Here is an 18,335-nt window from a genome sequence, read left to right as displayed (position 1 = left end):
CTCTAAATGATGCTCCATACACTACCATCTAAGTTGCTGTTAGCTAAAAAAAAACATCCAACCCCATCACAAACTTTTGAATCTTCTCAGACTCAATAGTAATAATGACATAAAAATACCTAGACAAGGTATGGAAATGTGCCTCATACTCCATAACAATCATGGAGCCCTACTTTAGGTGATCAAACTCATCTTTCATCTTATCCTTTAAATTATAAGGCATAAACCTTTACAAAAATTCCTCAAAAAATTGATCCGAAGTCCTCTTTGGAGAATCATGAGGTCTTTAACTAATAAGTGACCTCCACCAATCTCTAGCAATATCTCTCAATTGATAAGTAGCATAACAACCCCATGAGACTAAAGCAAACCATGGATATGCAACTTATCACAACAGTTAATCAAGAACTCATAGGCATCCCCACGCACAACACTAATGAACCTAGGAAGACCCAAATGAGTGAATCTCTCAAACCTCTTTTGATCCTTAGGAGACATAATTGTACTTGTAATAATAGAAGGCATAGTAAATCTGGTTGGTTGAGATCCCATCAGAGGAGGTATCATAGATGAATGTTAAATTCCTGATCATAGCATACCATACTCAGATATAGGTTCTAAAAGAGGAATAACACTTGGAGTCTGTGGAGTACCATACGCTAATATTGGTGCCATAAAGGATCCATAATTGAGACTAGAGGAGCACCATAATAAAAATCTAGAGTATATGGAGGTACAATACCCAGAGCTTGAGAAAAATAAGGTGCTCTCAAAAAATCACCCTCCAATAATGGTACAAAATGCATGTTAAGAGTGGGAAATAATCATGAAAAATTAATATCTATGTATTGTGCCGGTGTGGTGGCCTATATGTGATGTAATCATCAAAATTGGGATATTATGTGATATGTTTGATCGTGTGGGGTCCTATGCGATATTGATAGCCTTGAATAAATGTGAATAATTGTATTATATTGTTAAAATGTTTAATGCAGTACCATTAGTGTATTATGATTATATTCATACTTTATTGACATATAAGACATGTGAAAATTCATGGATGAACAAAAATAATGAGTGAATATAGGCTTACATGGTTGTGAAAAAATATCATTGTGGTTTGTTATGGATATATATCATGTGGTTGGTTGTGAAAATACTCATTGTGATTGATTGTAAGCATTACATCCTCATATCATACTTATTCATGAAACATTGGTACCATTATGGAGACACTTTTTTTAAAACCCTCCTCGAAAGATGTACCAGGGAGGAGATATTATCACACCTTATACAACTATTTCCGAGGGAAGGGCTGAAAAGGGGATATAATATATATGGATTGTATGTGGGTTGAGGATCCCCTCATGGGTCCTACATTGGTAAGCTTTAGCTTTGTAGGTGTACATGGGGATTGTGTGATGATCTCAGAGGTTGCGCAACGACCTCGTGCATCATCATTATCATCATCAACATATATATTTGTAACACCACAAGAGTACACCTTGGATGTCATATGGTGCTTACGACCCTGAAGGACCACAAGCTAATCCATGACTAATATCTACTGTAAGCACTGAATAGTAATACTGAGATAAATGTAGAAAATAGGATGAAATACCATATGGTTCAAAATCTGAGATACTAATAAATGTAACATTTGTTAAAAACAACTAAAAACTGAAATACCGTCTGAACTAGTTTAGTTTGAAAGCCTCTAATGGAACTATCTGAAGAGTTAATGAGATAAACCCCCAACTAACTCTGACTATTGATCTACTGTTAAACTAAAATAATGAAATAAAGTATGCCCTTGATAGATGAGGACTCACTACTAAACCTGCAACTGCTGAACTGGTCTGTCTAAATGTGGTTGGGATCTTGAGCGTCCAAACCTATGATATGAGACATCATAGCACAAAAAAGGTGTATGCCATCAGTACATGAAATGTACTGGTATGCTAGATGAGGTAAGTCTAAATGCAAGGGTTCCTATGCATGATTAGTAACAGACTGAATGATATAGAGTAACTGAATATGAGAGTACATGGATAACTAAAACTACTCTAAATACTGAGAATGTAATACTATGCATATATATACACTATAACTGAGCTTTTTTGAAGCTAAGTGCTGAGTTCTGATAACTGAGTAATTGATAGCTGAAGTTACTGATAATTTAATTACAAATACTGAGTGACTGTGTCTGAAAGTCTTGATTTGGTAAGACTGAATTGAGTTCTATACAGAAGATTGAAACTAAAATTGTGGAAGATAATCATCTAACTAATATACCCCAAATAAGATAATATAACTAAGTTGGGGTCTAATCTGTAACCCCAATAAAAAGGGTGTTAGCACTGTGCCATAGGTACTAGCAACTACTGTGAAACAGTCCTAACTAATAGGTGACCCCTGAGATCAGTTCTAAACTAGAGGGTGATCCCTGAGTATGTCAGTCCTATCTAACGAGTGACATCTCATAACCTACACTGGCTATGTAGTTCTGGAACTTAGGGATTTCTTCTAGGGACCCAGTCCTAACAACGGGTAAGAACCCATCCCTAGGCTCGCTTGGTCCTGAATCCTACTCTCAACTGAAAGACACTAAACTAATTATACTGAACTGGACTGGACTGATACTGAGTTTACTGAGTTTTCTTGAGTTTTATAACTGACAGAGTTCTACTGATCCTAACATGATTGATACTATTCTGTAACTCACACTGGTTCTAGGTAACAACTAAATTGTCGAGTACTAAATACCCTCAAGACTCGATAGCATAAAAAATAAAGCATTATATGATCTTTCAAAGCATAACAATGTACACATGTTCATATTTCATCTATGGAGACATTTTATTAAACACTTGTAGGGCATAAGCTTGTACATATACTAACATGTCATGATTTCATCACTTTATTCACATGTACATTCTATCAACCACTTGGGGAGCACAACTTCATGCACATAATCACAGATAACATATAAACATGGCAACTACAATGCCCAAACTTATAATTTCATGGGTTTAGCATGCAATTCATATAACTTCCCATAAAATACTAATCTAATTTCATGAATCTTATAATAATCATGGATTAAACCTAATAACATCATAGACACATTAATTATTTTGTAAATTCAAGGGTTTATCAACATAATCATATATTCATCACACATGCTATTCAATTTCATGAAGGCATGTAATTTAAACATGGATTTAAACTAATATCATGAACATGAATTCAATTTAAACATGGAGGTTCATAATTCAACAATCTTGTAGTTTTAGAAAATGGATTTGTGGACTGTGTAGGTGAAAGAAACCCAAAGATGAAAACCTAACGTACCTTAGAAGATTCTTTCTTGAAAGTTCTTGGAGGATTTCTTAAGGATTGACTTTGATTTCTTGAACTAGGGTTTTTGCCTCTTTGAGAGAGAATATTTTCAATCTTGAGAAAAGTGAGTGAATAATGATATAATAGGGTATTTAGGTCACAATTTGGTGTTTAAGGCTGATCTGGGTCATGGAAAAAGACCCTATTACCCTTAGAATATTTTTAATTTTCATCACGAAAACCTCAATTTTGGGCCCTGGCACGACTGCCAATATCACACAAAGATACTGGAAAATGACATCTGGAAATGTGGATGGTGGCGCGACGTGGTGGAATCGTGTTGCAATACTGGATGGGATCTGGAAGCTCGGCGTAATATGGTACAATCGTGTTGTCTTCCTAGAAATTGACAAATATGAAAATGAGCTTTGGCGCGTTGCACCGGTATTGCGGTACCTCACTAGAAGCTGATAATTGCCATTTTGGCTTACTCCATAATGCACTCCTGGCCTGAATTATGGTGCTTAACGACTGAAACTTAAAATATCCATAACTTATTACCCGATTATTGGATTTAGGAAAACTATATATCTTTGGAAAGCTGATTCAATTTCCTATGCAATGTCAGGCTATAAAGTAAAAAATAATGAGTATTTTGAAATTTTTATATTGGATAACTCATGAAATGAGAGTTAATTTAAGCTAAGGAAATATAGGGTATTACAATATCTCCCCCTTAGGAAGATTCGTCCTCGAATAAGACTGATTAAGTTGACGAACACTAATATGCTGAGTTTACACACTAAACATGCATATCTGATGCATGAATACATGAATGAACTACTGACAAGATGAATTTTCATACTGAATATACATATCTGATGCATGGAATACATGACTAAACTGATTCATGAATGCATGACTGGTTATGCAACATTAAGAAATACCAAGTTTAAAACTATAACTGAACATGGAATAAGTAGTGCTAAGGAAGATTATTACCTTAAACTGAGAATATTAATGAACCTGAGATCATTTACTGAATGTATGAATAGGAACATGAGAACATAACTAAGTTTGAAACATGATACATAGACTGACTGTTATAAAAAGAACTTGGTCCTTGAATAGATTCCATGACTTAGGAATGGTCATTCAGCTATGATTGGAATAAGAGGGTCAACTTATAAGTACCCATTACTCTAAACTGGATTAGTTACGTGAAGACAAACTAAAAGGTTTAGGATATAAAATATCAGGGGTTATAGTGCATCTCCCCTTTGGTATATTATATCTCTCGAAAAATGTTGACTTGGCTGGGATTCTGAGAGAAACTGAGACGATGCATGGGGCACCTACAAACTAAAACATGACTGAATATCTGGGATTTGAAACTGAGACATAATACATGAACTGGGCTAAAATCATAACTACTAGGGTGCTCTTATCTTGGAATAGTCATATTCATAAAACTGCAGATAGTACGACTGGGTGGAAAGATAGGGAAACCATATGAACTTGTCCGCCTGACCGCTAAACTGAATTGTTGGCTTTATGGACTAACTCATACTGAAAAATTATACTCAACTAAAGCATTTCTTGACACTTTCTATAAATTCCTATTGACTTTAGAGAGCAAGAAAATCTTGGCATGGTCTGAATGAGACATTTTAATAAGAAATCACATCATGGCTAAAATTGTGTAATATGGGCAGTAATCACTCTACCTACTGAGGTCTGATTTAGAATGAATTCTCCCACTATGTTCAAGCCTACTTAATTCTCTGAAATGCATTTAGCCCCTTACACATCATAATGACATTCAAGCCTATCTTCATAACTACAGCCTTATATAAAACTAGCATGCAATAATCTTTTCTTAACATAAAACATTTACTCTCTCCCTTCTAAGCAACTGCTCATCACCACATCATTTCATAAGGAGAGTTAACTGAAGGTTAAAACATGGGGACCTGAAGCATGAATGGACACTATAATGAACTTGACATTTAACTGAGGCCTGAGGAATAGAACATCAACAACCTGGACTTTATCAAGAGGTCTAAACTAAGGATATACATGACAAAATCTGAATTTAGCTGATCATTAGGAGTATAGCATAAGTCATGGAAACTGAGCACACTGTAAGGCATGAGTACATGAGTCTTGAGCTGCATGACCTGATTTTGAAATTTCTGTATTCATAGAACATGATTCGTAATACTGAGGAAACTAGAACTCCTTATCCTAGAAACTATAAACGTATATAATTTTTGATAATGTGCACGAATAGGAACTATGATCATAGAGATGACATGTAAGGCATGAGTAGATATCGTGATAGCTGAAGTGCAAAACTTTGGAATGAGGTAAGGAAGAGTTGGGCATCAACCTCTCCCACTGCTTCTCTACACATACTGATATTACTAGTAAAATTTGAAAGTCTGACTTGGTTACTTGTTCTACTATCTCCTTGTTATCTTAAAGATGTTATTCTAAGTCTGTGAACCCCTTAATAAACTCTAAATCAAGCTGAGACCACTTTACTCTAGAGTCTGAGATATGACAATTCTTATAAACACTAAACTCATTCTAAAGGACTACTCCTGATAATGTAAGGTCCACTACTAATACTTCCTTCTGATACACGATTCTTAGCTTTCTATTTCCCAAAAAGTAATTATATAGGAACCTTAACACAGACTAACTTAGAATTCTCAACTTCTCTTTCTACTAGTTTAATCTAAAGATTCAAACTTAAATCAATGGAAATTGAGGTACTACCCCTTCATTCATGGACTGGTTCATCAAGAAACTAAAATAAAATGACTCTATTACTGAAATTAATTGAAGGGATTTTCTGAAATACTATAACCAAGCAATTTTTGTATACTCATTTGGCTGGAATAGATTTACCTACTAACGTAAGAACTAAGAAGGTTCTATTGAGATTTCTAGTCTGACTTGAAGTTGAGTGCTATGTAAGGAGTTACAAAAGACAGAGAAGCTTCTGGATCTAATAAGGCATGAATATGTAAATAGAAGATCTAAAATATACCAATGACTATATCAGGAGAATTTTCTTGATCTTTTCTGGACTGAAGTGTATAAAGTATGTTTGGGCGTTGCCCATTGGCAGCACTGGAAGTGGCACCCTACTGGTTTGGGCGATCAAACTGAGCTGAAGGACAGTAGTACTGACCCTGTGAACCTGACTGAGGACAATCTTTGACTCTATGGCCTGGCTTGCCTTACCCAAAACAAACACCACTGCCAGCTCTACATACTCTCTTATGATTCTTACCACATTCTCCGCAAAGCAGATTAGTACGAACACCCTTCTTACTACCTTATGACTTAGAGCCTAGTGTTCCATCTCGACTGTCATTTCTAAACTTGAGCACTAGCTACAGAAGGATTTGGGGATGAGAATTTCTAACAGAACTAGAAATGGTCACCACCTTCTGACCTTGGCCTAAAACCACTTATTTTGACTCTCTTATTCTTTTTATATTTCTTCCTACAATTCTCTTCTTTACTCTGTTGAGTATGAATCCTAAGCCTAGATAAGACAAAAACCTATTGGTTGTTCTGAGCAACTACTAAATTGCTAAAGTGGTGAATACAACTTTGAATTCTGCATGGGAGACGTGCTCATTTAGAGGATATGCTTTAATGGGTGGAGGGGTTGGTTGATTTCCAGTTCTCCTTTTGTTAGTCTTTTTGGGAGGCATGTTCCAAAATAAGAAGGAAGAAAAGAATTAGACTGAGAATTTAGCTTGAGCTCATGCTCACTCACACAACATAAACACTGAAAGAAGGGAAACCTTTCCTAAAACATTTCATAGCCTCTTGTCCATAAGTGTGGCATGCTACACACCCATGCACAAGACCTCACGCAATGTAAATTTCAGACTCCCTAGGACTCTATTGAAACTTAGGCTCTGATACCAAGTTTGTAATGCCCCAAGAGTATACCCTATATGCTACATAGTACTTATAACCCTGAAGGATCACAAGCTAACTCATGACTAATATCTGCTATGAGAACTGAATAGTAATACTGAGATAAATGTAGAAAATAGGTTGAAATTCCATAAGGTTCAAAATATGAAATACTAATAAATGTAACATCTATTAAAAACATCTGAAAACTAAAATACTATCTGAACTAGCCTAGTCTGAAATCCTCTAACTGAACTATCTGAATAGGGATTTAATGGGACAAAGCCCTAACTAACTCTGACGACTGATCTACTGATAAACAAAAATACTGAAATAAAGTATGCCCTTGATAGATGAGGAATCACTACTAAACTTGAAACTACTGACTGGATCTATCTAAATGCAGTCGGGATCTTGAGCATCCTAACATATGATATAATACATCATGGCACAAAGAAAAAGTATGTGACCAGTACGTGAAATATACTAGTATGCTAGATAAGGTAAGGATGAATGAAAGGGTTCATATACATGATTAGTAACTGACTAAATGATATAGATTAACTGAATATGAGAGTACATGGATAAATAAAACTACTGTAAATACTGAGTATGTAATACTGTGCATATATGTATACTATAACTTAGGTTTTTTGAAGCTAAGTACTAAGTTCTTATATCGGAGTAACTGGTATCTAAATTACTGATACTGAGTGAATGTATCTGAAAGTCCTGATTTTATAAGACTAAACTAAATTCTAAATTGAAGAATAAAACTAAAACTGTGAGAGGTAATTATCTAACCGACATGCCCCAAATAAGATAAGATAATTGAGTTGGGGTCTAATCTGTAACCCTAATTAGAAGGGTGTTAGCACCGTGACACGAGTACTAATAACTGCTGTGGAGTCACTCTTAACTAATGGATGACCCCTGAGATTAGTCCTAAATAAATGGGTGATTCCTGAGTATGCCAGTCCTATCTAACAGGTGACATCTCATAACCTACACTAGCTATATAGTTCTGGAACTTAGGGATTGCTTCTAGGGACCCAGTCCTAACTAACGGGTAATACCCCATCCCTAGGCTCACTCGATGTTGTATCCTACTCCCAACTGAAAGACACTAAACTAATTATACTGAACTGGACTAGACTTGTAATAAGTTTACTAAGTTTTCCTAAGTTCTATAACTGACTAGTTGTACTGATCGTGACATGACTGATTTTATTCTATAAATGACACTGACTTTAGGTAAATAGCTAAATTATCGGGTATTACATACCTTAGGACTCGATAACATGAAAAGTAAAGCATCACATGATCTTGCAAAGCATAACTATGAACACATGTTCATATTTCATCTATAGAGACATTTTATCAAACACTTGTAGGGCATAAGCTTGTACATATACTAACATGTCATGATTTCATCACTTTATTCATATGGATATTCTATCAACCACTTGGGAAGTATAACTTCATACATATAATCACAGATAACATATAAACATGGCAACCACAATGCCCAAACTTACAATTTTATGGGTTTAGCATGCAATTGATATAATTCCCCATAAAATACTAATCTAATTTTATGAATCTTATAATGATCATGGATTAAACCCAATTAAAATCATGTATACATTAATCACTTTGTAAATTCAAGGGTTTATCAATATAATCACATATTCACCACACGCTATTCAATTTTATGAAGGCTTGTAATTTAATCATGGATTTAAAACCCAACTAATATCATGAACATGAATCCAATTCAAACATGGAAGTTCATAATTCAACAATCTTATAGTTTTAGAAAAATGGTTTCGTGGACTCTATGGGTGAAAGAAACCCATAGATGATGCCTAACCTACCTTAGAAGTTCTTTCTTGAAGGTTCTTGAGGATTAACCTTGATTTCTTGAACTAGAGTTTTTGCCTCTTTGAGAGAGAATGTTTTAAATCTTGAGAAAAGTGAGTGAATAATGATATAATAGGGTAGTTAGGGCATAATTTCATGTTTCACGCTGATCTGGGTCATTAAAAAAGACTCTATTACCCTTGAAACATGTTTAATTTTTGTCATTATAAACTGGATTTTGGGCCCTGGCGTGACGTGCCGCTACTGTACCAAGCTAATGAAAAATAAAAACTGGGAATGTGGCTGGTGGTGTAATGTGGTGGAATCGCGCTGCAATACTAGATGGGACCTAGAAGCTCAGCACGATGCAGTACAATCACGTTGGCTCACTAAAAATAGAAAAATGTGAAAATGAGCTTTGGCGCAATATGCCGGTATTGTGGTACCTCACTGGAAACTGAAAATTACCATTTTGGCTTACTCCACAACTCGCTACTAGTCTGAATTAAGTTCTTTAATGACAGAACTTTAAAATAGCCATAACTTCTTACCCGGTTATTGGATTTAGGCAAATTTTATATCGTTAGAAAGCTGATTTAATTTCCTACACAATGGCAGACTTTAAACTAAAAAATAATGAGTATTTAAAAATTTTTATATTGGATAACTCATGAACTGAGAGTTAATTTAAGCTAGTGAAATATGTGGTATTACAACATTGAACTTACTTTATTGAGTTTATATTGTGTTGTATTGCCATATTGACTTATCATCTATGTAATTATATTATCTTCTTTTACTTATATTTATTGATCTTGTGTATGCATGTTACCCCTTGTTCTATATATATGTGATATAATGCATACTTATGTTCTATCTTGGTGTGATATTATAATATATGTGATATAATAGAACTTTAGTGCAAGAAGTATGGGCTACCATTATGAGACATTTTTAGATTGTAGGTGACATACTCTTAGTGTATAGTTTGAAGGCTTTATTTACTACTTTGCTTGGTCGGCCTATGATACCAACTAAGTATATGTGGACCATACTCATGACTTTTATTCCCTCTCGGTGCAGGTCCTAGCTTGAGTGCTCCTCAACTTACTTGACTTGGGCTATTGTTGGAGCTTTCAAGGTAGCGGTTGGACATTCATGCATGCGAAGTTCACCTCTATCTTTCTAGAGTAGTTATGTCTTTATTAATATTCAGAGACAAATATTATTTCTTTGTGGTGATTTTTCTAATTTATTTGACTCACAGATTGTATTAGTAGTTCTTCCACTATTGACATCTATTTTTTTGCATGATTGGTATTTTGGATAAGTTTTTTCTACATTTTTATGATTCTTTTATGGTTCAACTTTATTCTAGAAGCCTTACCTTAAGATATTTCTATCTTTTCTCTTTAGTATAAGTATAGGTGATAGGCTTACCTGTTGTGGTATGCCGCGACAAGTGCCATCATGATCCTTATTTTTGGATCATAAAAAATTAGTATCAGAGAAACCAGGTTTAATTGGTCTCAATGGTGTAAGAATGAAATGTCTAATAGAGTCTCATGGATCGGTATATAGATATGTGTATCTATTATTGGGAGGCTATAGGATGTATTTAGGAAACTTTTCTCATTTTATTCTTTATCATGTAAAGTTCTTTCATACCTTGTGTTCTGAGTTGTATTTTACTATTTCTGTATATATGGTGTGGCTTACACTACTATTAATTGAGAGATGCTATGAGATATTGATGGAGATTATTTATCAGTTGTAGGCTTGTTGATTCTCCTGAGTTGTCATGAGATCAATTTTCTTATACTTTTTAGGAGAGATTCGTTCCTTATAGTTTGAGGGATCGGATGCAGGACGTGTTTAATCATTTAGAGTAGGGCTCCATGACAGTTATTGGGTATAAGGAACGCTTCCATATGCTATCCAGATATTTCTATGATATTATTTCTAAAAATTTTATGAAGATTTAAAGGTCCGTAAAGGGTTTAGATTTTTCTTTTTTATTGGATCCATCTCAGATGGTTGTGTTTGAGGTTTCTTTCCAAAGTATAGTGGATCATGCTAAGATGACAGAGGGTATTCTCAGTGCATCGTAGGGAGGTGCTAGAAAGGTGCAATATTTTGGTAAGTTTAGGAGTCAAACCTCTCGAGATAGAGATTTTAGAGATTCTTAGGGATACTATGGTAGCTAGTGGTGGATTCACAGAGTTTAGGCATGGATCTTCTATTTTAGCAGTCTAGGGTGGTCCTTCGGGCCCAGTTGTACCTTCTCCTATTGAGACTTGTCATAGAGGTTGCTATATATGTGATGAGATTGGTTATGTGGCCAAGGACTATTCCCATAGGGTAATTCAGGCTACTTCTATTTCAGCTGTTAAAGGTAGAGGTTCTACCAGAGGTATGAAGCTTGTGGTGGTGATAATGGGGCCACCCAGTCAGTTGGTGGTCGTGGTCAGTGTTATGCTATACCAGTCAAACCAAAGGTAGAGGCTTTTGATGCAATGGTTACAAGTATCATCCCTGTTTGTTTCAGACCTGCATCTGTATTATTTCATCCCAAATTAACTCTCTCCTTGGTGTCTATTTATAGTACTTTAGGTTTTGATTCTATGAGAGATTCTTTTATCATGCCTATTCATATATCTACTCTGATAGGTGATTCTTTAATGGTGGATCGGGTGCACAAATCTTGTATTGTGAATTTTGATGGGCATAAGACTTTGGTAGACTTTATTGTATTAGATATGGTCAATTTTGATGTTATTTTAGGTATGGATAGGTTGGCTCCTTATCATACTATGTTAGATTAGTTTGCTAACATTGTGACTTTAGCTTTGTTGGGTATACTAATGATAGCTTGGAAGGGTGCACTTTATTGTATCCTAAGAGGATTATATCTTATGTTAAGGATTGTAACTTGGTTGAGAGGGGATGTTTATCTTACTTGGCTCATATTTGTGACACCAGTGTTGTATCACCTTCTTTCTTGGATTCTGTTCGTGTTGTTCATGAGTTTATAAATGTGTTTCCTATAGACTTGCCTGGTATGCCTCTGGATTAAGATATTGATTTTTCTCTTAATGTTGAGCCAATCACCATGCCAATTTCTATTCCTCCTTATAGGATATCCCTAGAAGAGTTGAAAAACTAAAGGATCATTTACATGAGTTATTGGATAAGGGATTTATCCGACCCAGTATTTTGCCTTAGGGTGCATCTATTTTTTTGTGAAGAAAAAGGATGGGTCTATGCTAATGTGTATTGATTATCAATAGTTGGATAAGGAGAAGATTAAGAGTAAGTATCCTCTTTCTCGTATAAGTGATTTATTTGATCAACTTCAGGTTGTTGCAGTGTTTTTGAGGATTGATTTGAGGTTAGGTTATCACTAATTGTGGATTAGAACTTTGGACATTCCAAATATAGCTTTTCAGACTTGATATGGTCATTATGAATTTTTGGCCATGTCCTTTAGGTTGACCAATGCCCCTGCCACATTCATGGAGTTTTTGAACTGGGTGTTTTAATAGCATTTTAACTCCTTTGATATTGTATTTATAGATAATATCTTAGTGTATTCCTAGTGTAAGGTTGAGCATGAGGAGCATTTGCGGATTGTACTTCAAAGATTGAGGGATGAGAAGTTGTATGCTAAGTTCTTTAAGTGCGAGTTTTTGGTGGAGTCTATTTCTTTCTTGGGCCATGTGGTGACTAAGGAAGGTATTATAGTTGATCTAGCCAAGGTTCTAGCGGTTTGTGTTTGGTCTAGACTAACTTTGACCACTAAGATCTGGAGTTTTGTTTGCTTGGTAGGTTATTATTGGTGTTTTGTTAAGGGTTTCTCTTCTATTGCAGCTTTGTTGACCAAGTAGACCCAGAAGAAGATTTTTTTTTAGTGGTCTAATACTTGTGAGATAAGCTTCCAAAAGCTCAAGGATTTGTTGACTTCAGCTCCTATCTTGACTTCAACCAAGAAGAGTATGTATTTTACCATCTTTTGTGATGCTTCGGGCATTAGGTTAGCTTTTGTATTTATACAGGAGGTAAAGATAATTGCTTATACTTCTCGTTAGTTGAAGCTCTATGAGAGGAATTATCCTTCCCATAATTTGAAGTTGTGCGCAGTTGTGTTTGCCTTACAATTATGGAGGCACTACTTGTATGAGATCTTCTCAGATTATCGTAGCCTTCAGTATTTTACCTAGAGAGATCTTAATATGAGACAGCTCCATTGGCTTGAGTTGCTTAAGGATTGTGACTTGACTATTTTCTATTATTTAGGAAAGGCTAGTGTGGTTGCAGATGCCTTGAGCTAAAAGTCGACCAGCATGGGTAGCTTGGCAAATCTTTTGACCCAGGAGAGGCTTTTGGCCTTAGAGGTTCAGTCTTGACAGAACCAGCTGGTTAGACTTGATATTTCGACAATTGGGTGTGTTTTGGCATTTATAGAGGCTGGATCTTCTTTGATAGAGCAGATTCGAGCTTATTAGTTATATGATATGGGATTTAGGTTGATTCAAGATAAGGTGTTGAGTGGTGAGGCTAAGGAATCCATACTTAATTCAGATGGAGTTTTGAGGATTGAGGGTCGAGTTTGTGTGTCAAGAGTGGGTGATTGGATTAGGCTGATCTTGGAGGAGCCCCATTATTCCAAATATTCTATCCATCTAAGTGTGACTAAGATGTATCATTATTTTATGCAGCATTACTGGTGGGGGTGGTATGAGGTGAGATATTACAAATTTTATGGCTTGTTGCCTATGTTACAGAAGGTGAAGGTCGAGCATATGAGACCTGGTGGATCGCTTCAGAGGTTACCCATTCCCAAGTAGAAGTAGGCACAAATCATCATGGATTTTGTGACCATTTTTCCTCATATATCTATTGTTTTTGGCAGTGTTTGGGTTATCATGGATTGATTGACCAAGTTAGATCATTTTATTTTGGTTCAGATCTCATTCAATGCTTAGAGGTTGGCTCGTATCTACATTCATGACATTGTGCATCTGCATGGTGTGTTGGTGTCCATTATTTTAGATTGCGGTTCTGTGTTCACATCTTACTTTTAGAAGACTTTTCAGGATAAATTACGTACTCAAATTGATCTTAGCACAACATTTTACCCCTAGACTGATGGCCAGTCAAAGTAGACTATCTAGGTTTTGGAAGATATGCTCATCGCTTGTGTGATAGATTTTGGTGGCTAGTGTGAGCAACATATGGCTTTAGCAGAGCTTGCATATAATAATAGCCACTATTCCTGTATTGATAGGCTCCTTTTAAAGTATTGTATGGTAGGCGTTGTCGCTCTCAGTGGGTTGGTTTGATGTTTCAAAGCTGAGAACTCGAGGTACGAACTTGCTTTGTGAGTATTTAGATAGAGTTTGGGTCATTTAGGATATGCTTAGAGCGGCTCAGAGTAGGCAGAAGTACTATGCTGATCACAGACTTCATGCCTTGAGATTTGGTGTTGGTGATCGTGTTTTCCTTAGAATTGACCCATGAAGGGTGTGATGAGGTTTAGGAAGAGGGGCAAGCTTAGCCCCAGAAATATTGGTCAATTTGAGATTCTTCATACTATTGGTGATGTGACTTACGAGTTCGCTTTTGTAACACCCCACATTTTACATGTACTAGTAATGTTCACATGAAATGACATACGACTTGATTTAATTACTACCAAAATTTTTCAAGTGTTCAAGTGTTAGATTGGGGCACTATATGGAAGTCTATTTAGAGACTGTGGCCTTAAACGGAAAAAAAAAAAAAACATTGACATGCTTATGGAACTTAGGGAGCTAGCAGGTGAGTCACCTGTGTGCTTAGCTTAAAAATTATATATACATGAGGGAGAGGAATTCATTCATAAGTGAACTCACTTGAAGTCTAGACGTTAGTAAAAAGAAAGGGGAACGAAGACAAGGCTTAACGCCGAAACTTTCCAAGTCTTGTGACAAACGAAGCCCAAGTTAGGAAGGCTATTAAAGACAATGGTTTAACATTATATTGGGCCAAGATTTTCAGCCCAAGATTTTTATATAATAGGCCCAACTACATTCATTCACTACTAACAAAATTGAGCCCAAACAAAGTGCAAGAAAGAGTAAGGAAATGGGCCACTAAAGCCCATTGATTTAGAGATCCAAAAGGCCCAAGTGAAAGGGGAAAATTAGTCATTGACCAACTTGAGTTAATCAGATACAAATATTAGGAGAAAGTCGGTCTAAAGTCTCCTTAAAAAGGGACCAAAACCGAGCTCTAGGTTAACCAAAGAAAAGACCAAAAAATTTCAGAATTTCTCTCTAAGTTTCTCTTGGTATTTCTTCACCTTGGAAGGCAACCAAAGGCTACTTTTTGAGTTCTTGAATTATACCTACACCTTGGGAGTTAAGGTATGTAAAAATAACCATATACTTGATATGAATTTTCCATGGAAAACAAGATAAGTTGGCTGGTTCACTGTGCAGGAATTTCTGGACAGCTTGTGTCCTGAAAGTTGTTGTTTGGTTTTCTTGGCTTTGGAATGATTTTTACCCTGATTTTTCACTTTAATATGATGTAAAGTTGAGGTTATTAACATGTTATAGTGTGTATATGGTTGCCAAGGTTGCTGGACTGTTTTGCTAGTTCTTTGGAAACAAGTATCCTTATATGATCTTATGTGCTTCCAAACTGGTATTGGACTGTTTTGTTGAGGGGGATGTTGTTTCACGTTTCCCCTACGTTTTGAGCTATTTTGTGACTATGTTAAGGTTTATTTGATGTATATATATGTTGGGAGAATCTGGTTCAAAGTTGGGACAAGTATGAATTGTTAACGACGAAATGTAGGGAGACGACGAGATGTTGTGCTTTTTAGTTGAGCGTTTTGCAAAATGGTTATGTGTTGTAGTTATGGACTGTTGCCAGCATTTTATAGAACTAATATAGGCTGTATACATCATGTATATGATAATCTATGCTGGTTGAATACAGTTAGAATTGAGAAAGTCGGAATAACACCATTGAGTTGATGGTTATACGTTTGTTGCCAAAGTGTTGTGTCTTGTGAGATTGGGCTGTCCAGATGCATTGATTAGCTGCTAATACTAGCTTTAAAACATGATATTGTAGAAAAATAGTTGGAAGAAAAGAAGTCATTTCGACGTAAAAACAAGTTGATATGTCGAGGTATGTAAGGCTATTCGATCTCTTATTATTTGGCATGGAATCCAAAGTCTTCATTGGCACATAGAGATCTTTACAAACTTTGACATAACCACTCTACTCTTTAACATGTACTTGTGTGTCCAGATTCGAGCATTGTCACTGCTGCATACATACATTGGGTACCATGACATATGAGTCTTCTTTTTAGCTAAATAAAGTTCATACGTTGTTTATGTCATACATGTTTCACTAATTGTACAACCCACTCTTTTCATTATGATATGATGTTACATGGACACATACTTGTCATTTGTCATGCTTATAGTCTTATAGATCAAATGTTACGACCACCAAAGATTCATCTCAAAAGTAATAAGAAGATATATGTATACAGTTGCTTCTGTTGGGTGGTATCCCAGGGGTGAAAGAATCGCCTAGCATGGGTCAATCCCAGTATTACAGGGGGTATCCCAGGGGTGAAAGGAAAGCCTAGCATGGGTCGATCCTGATATAGAATTACCACTGATCTTCTGGTCATTTGTATTACATGCTGTGCACAGATTATTCAAGTAATAAGAGTAAAGTAACATAATTGTTATAAGATACATGACTCCACAATATTCATAAAGGTGGTCTTTTACCCTACAGCAGTACATGGTTTCATTTGAGTTTTTATCTCATATCTAGTACATGTTGCCTTACATATTCAGTACATTATTTCGTACTGACGTCCCTCTTGGGGGAGCTGCATTCCATGCTGCAGGTACAGAAGCTAATAAACCTCCCTAGTAAGCGTACAAGATATCAACCGCAGTCACTGAGCTCCAGGTTGCTTCGGGGCTTTGAGTCTTATCATATCTTTTTGCATTGTATAGTATCTTATCATGAGGCGGGGCCTGTCCCGACCCTTATAAGATAACGTTTCTTGTCTAGAGGCTTTGTAGACTACGTAAAGTATAGTATGGTCATGTATCGTACCGTAGACATTGTGGCTCCAACGGCCTAGTCATATAATATCTTTTGGCTTGCTAGTCCTATTTATCTTTTGAGGGCATGTTTAGTATGAAAGTAACTTATAATGTTCATAGGTAATGTATCGCTACAGGTTGGTTCTCCCGAGCCTTACCGGCAACGGGTGCCAGTCCGCCTTAATAGGATTTGGGGCGTGACAGCTTTACCTCCTGATTTATCAACTGTTTATCAAGTCCTTCATGTTTCTATACTTTGCCGCTATATTCCAGATGAGTCTCATGTCATGTGTTGGGAGTCAGTTCAGTTAGATGAGCAGTTGTCTTTTGTTGAGGAGCTAGTCTTCATTTTTTTTGGCTAGGGATGTTAGGCGGTTGCACTATAGAGTTATCCCTGTGGTTAAGGTTCAGTGGCAACATCGACCTCAAGACGAGCTTAATTAGGAGGGTGAGTCTGATATGCCTACTTCTTATCCTTAACTCTCTGTTGTTTCAGGTATTTTTTTTGCTTTTAGTTTGAGGGTGAACTAGATTTTTAGTAGTGGATGATGTAACAATCAACTTTTTGATAAAATATGTGAAATATGTGTTTTTATGCTATTTGACTATTTCACCTCATCTCGTAGTTGCATTATGGTATTTATGGGGTGTGGGGGTGATTGACACAATTTTGATGCATTTTGGTACCATTTCTGTGATATTGTGGTTTTTGATGGCTTCGAGAGTCTTATTTTAGACTTATGAGGATGTCTTTTGATCCGTATGATGGATGGACGAATAGACTGCTCCAGCAGCTATGAAATATCAAATTTAGGCTAGGTAGACCTTTTGTTCTGGTCCCGATGCACCCTAGCTCATTTCGACCTATTGGTTGGAAAGTTGAAAAATTAGAAATATGGGTGTGGGACCCACATTTGGTCAAAAAGATCTCGGATGAAAAATATGACTTTGCAAACATATTCGGAATGTCAATTTTAGGGTGTTAGCATATTTGGTGTGATTTTACGGTTTTAAATCTCATTTCGATCCTCGATTTGAAAAATTATCATTTTG

The sequence above is a fragment of the Capsicum annuum genome, chromosome 7 (assembly GCF_002878395.1).
Source record: "Capsicum annuum cultivar UCD-10X-F1 chromosome 7, UCD10Xv1.1, whole genome shotgun sequence".
NCBI lineage: Eukaryota > Viridiplantae > Streptophyta > Magnoliopsida > Solanales > Solanaceae > Capsicum > Capsicum annuum.
Note: the sequence above shows the minus strand (reverse complement) of the source record.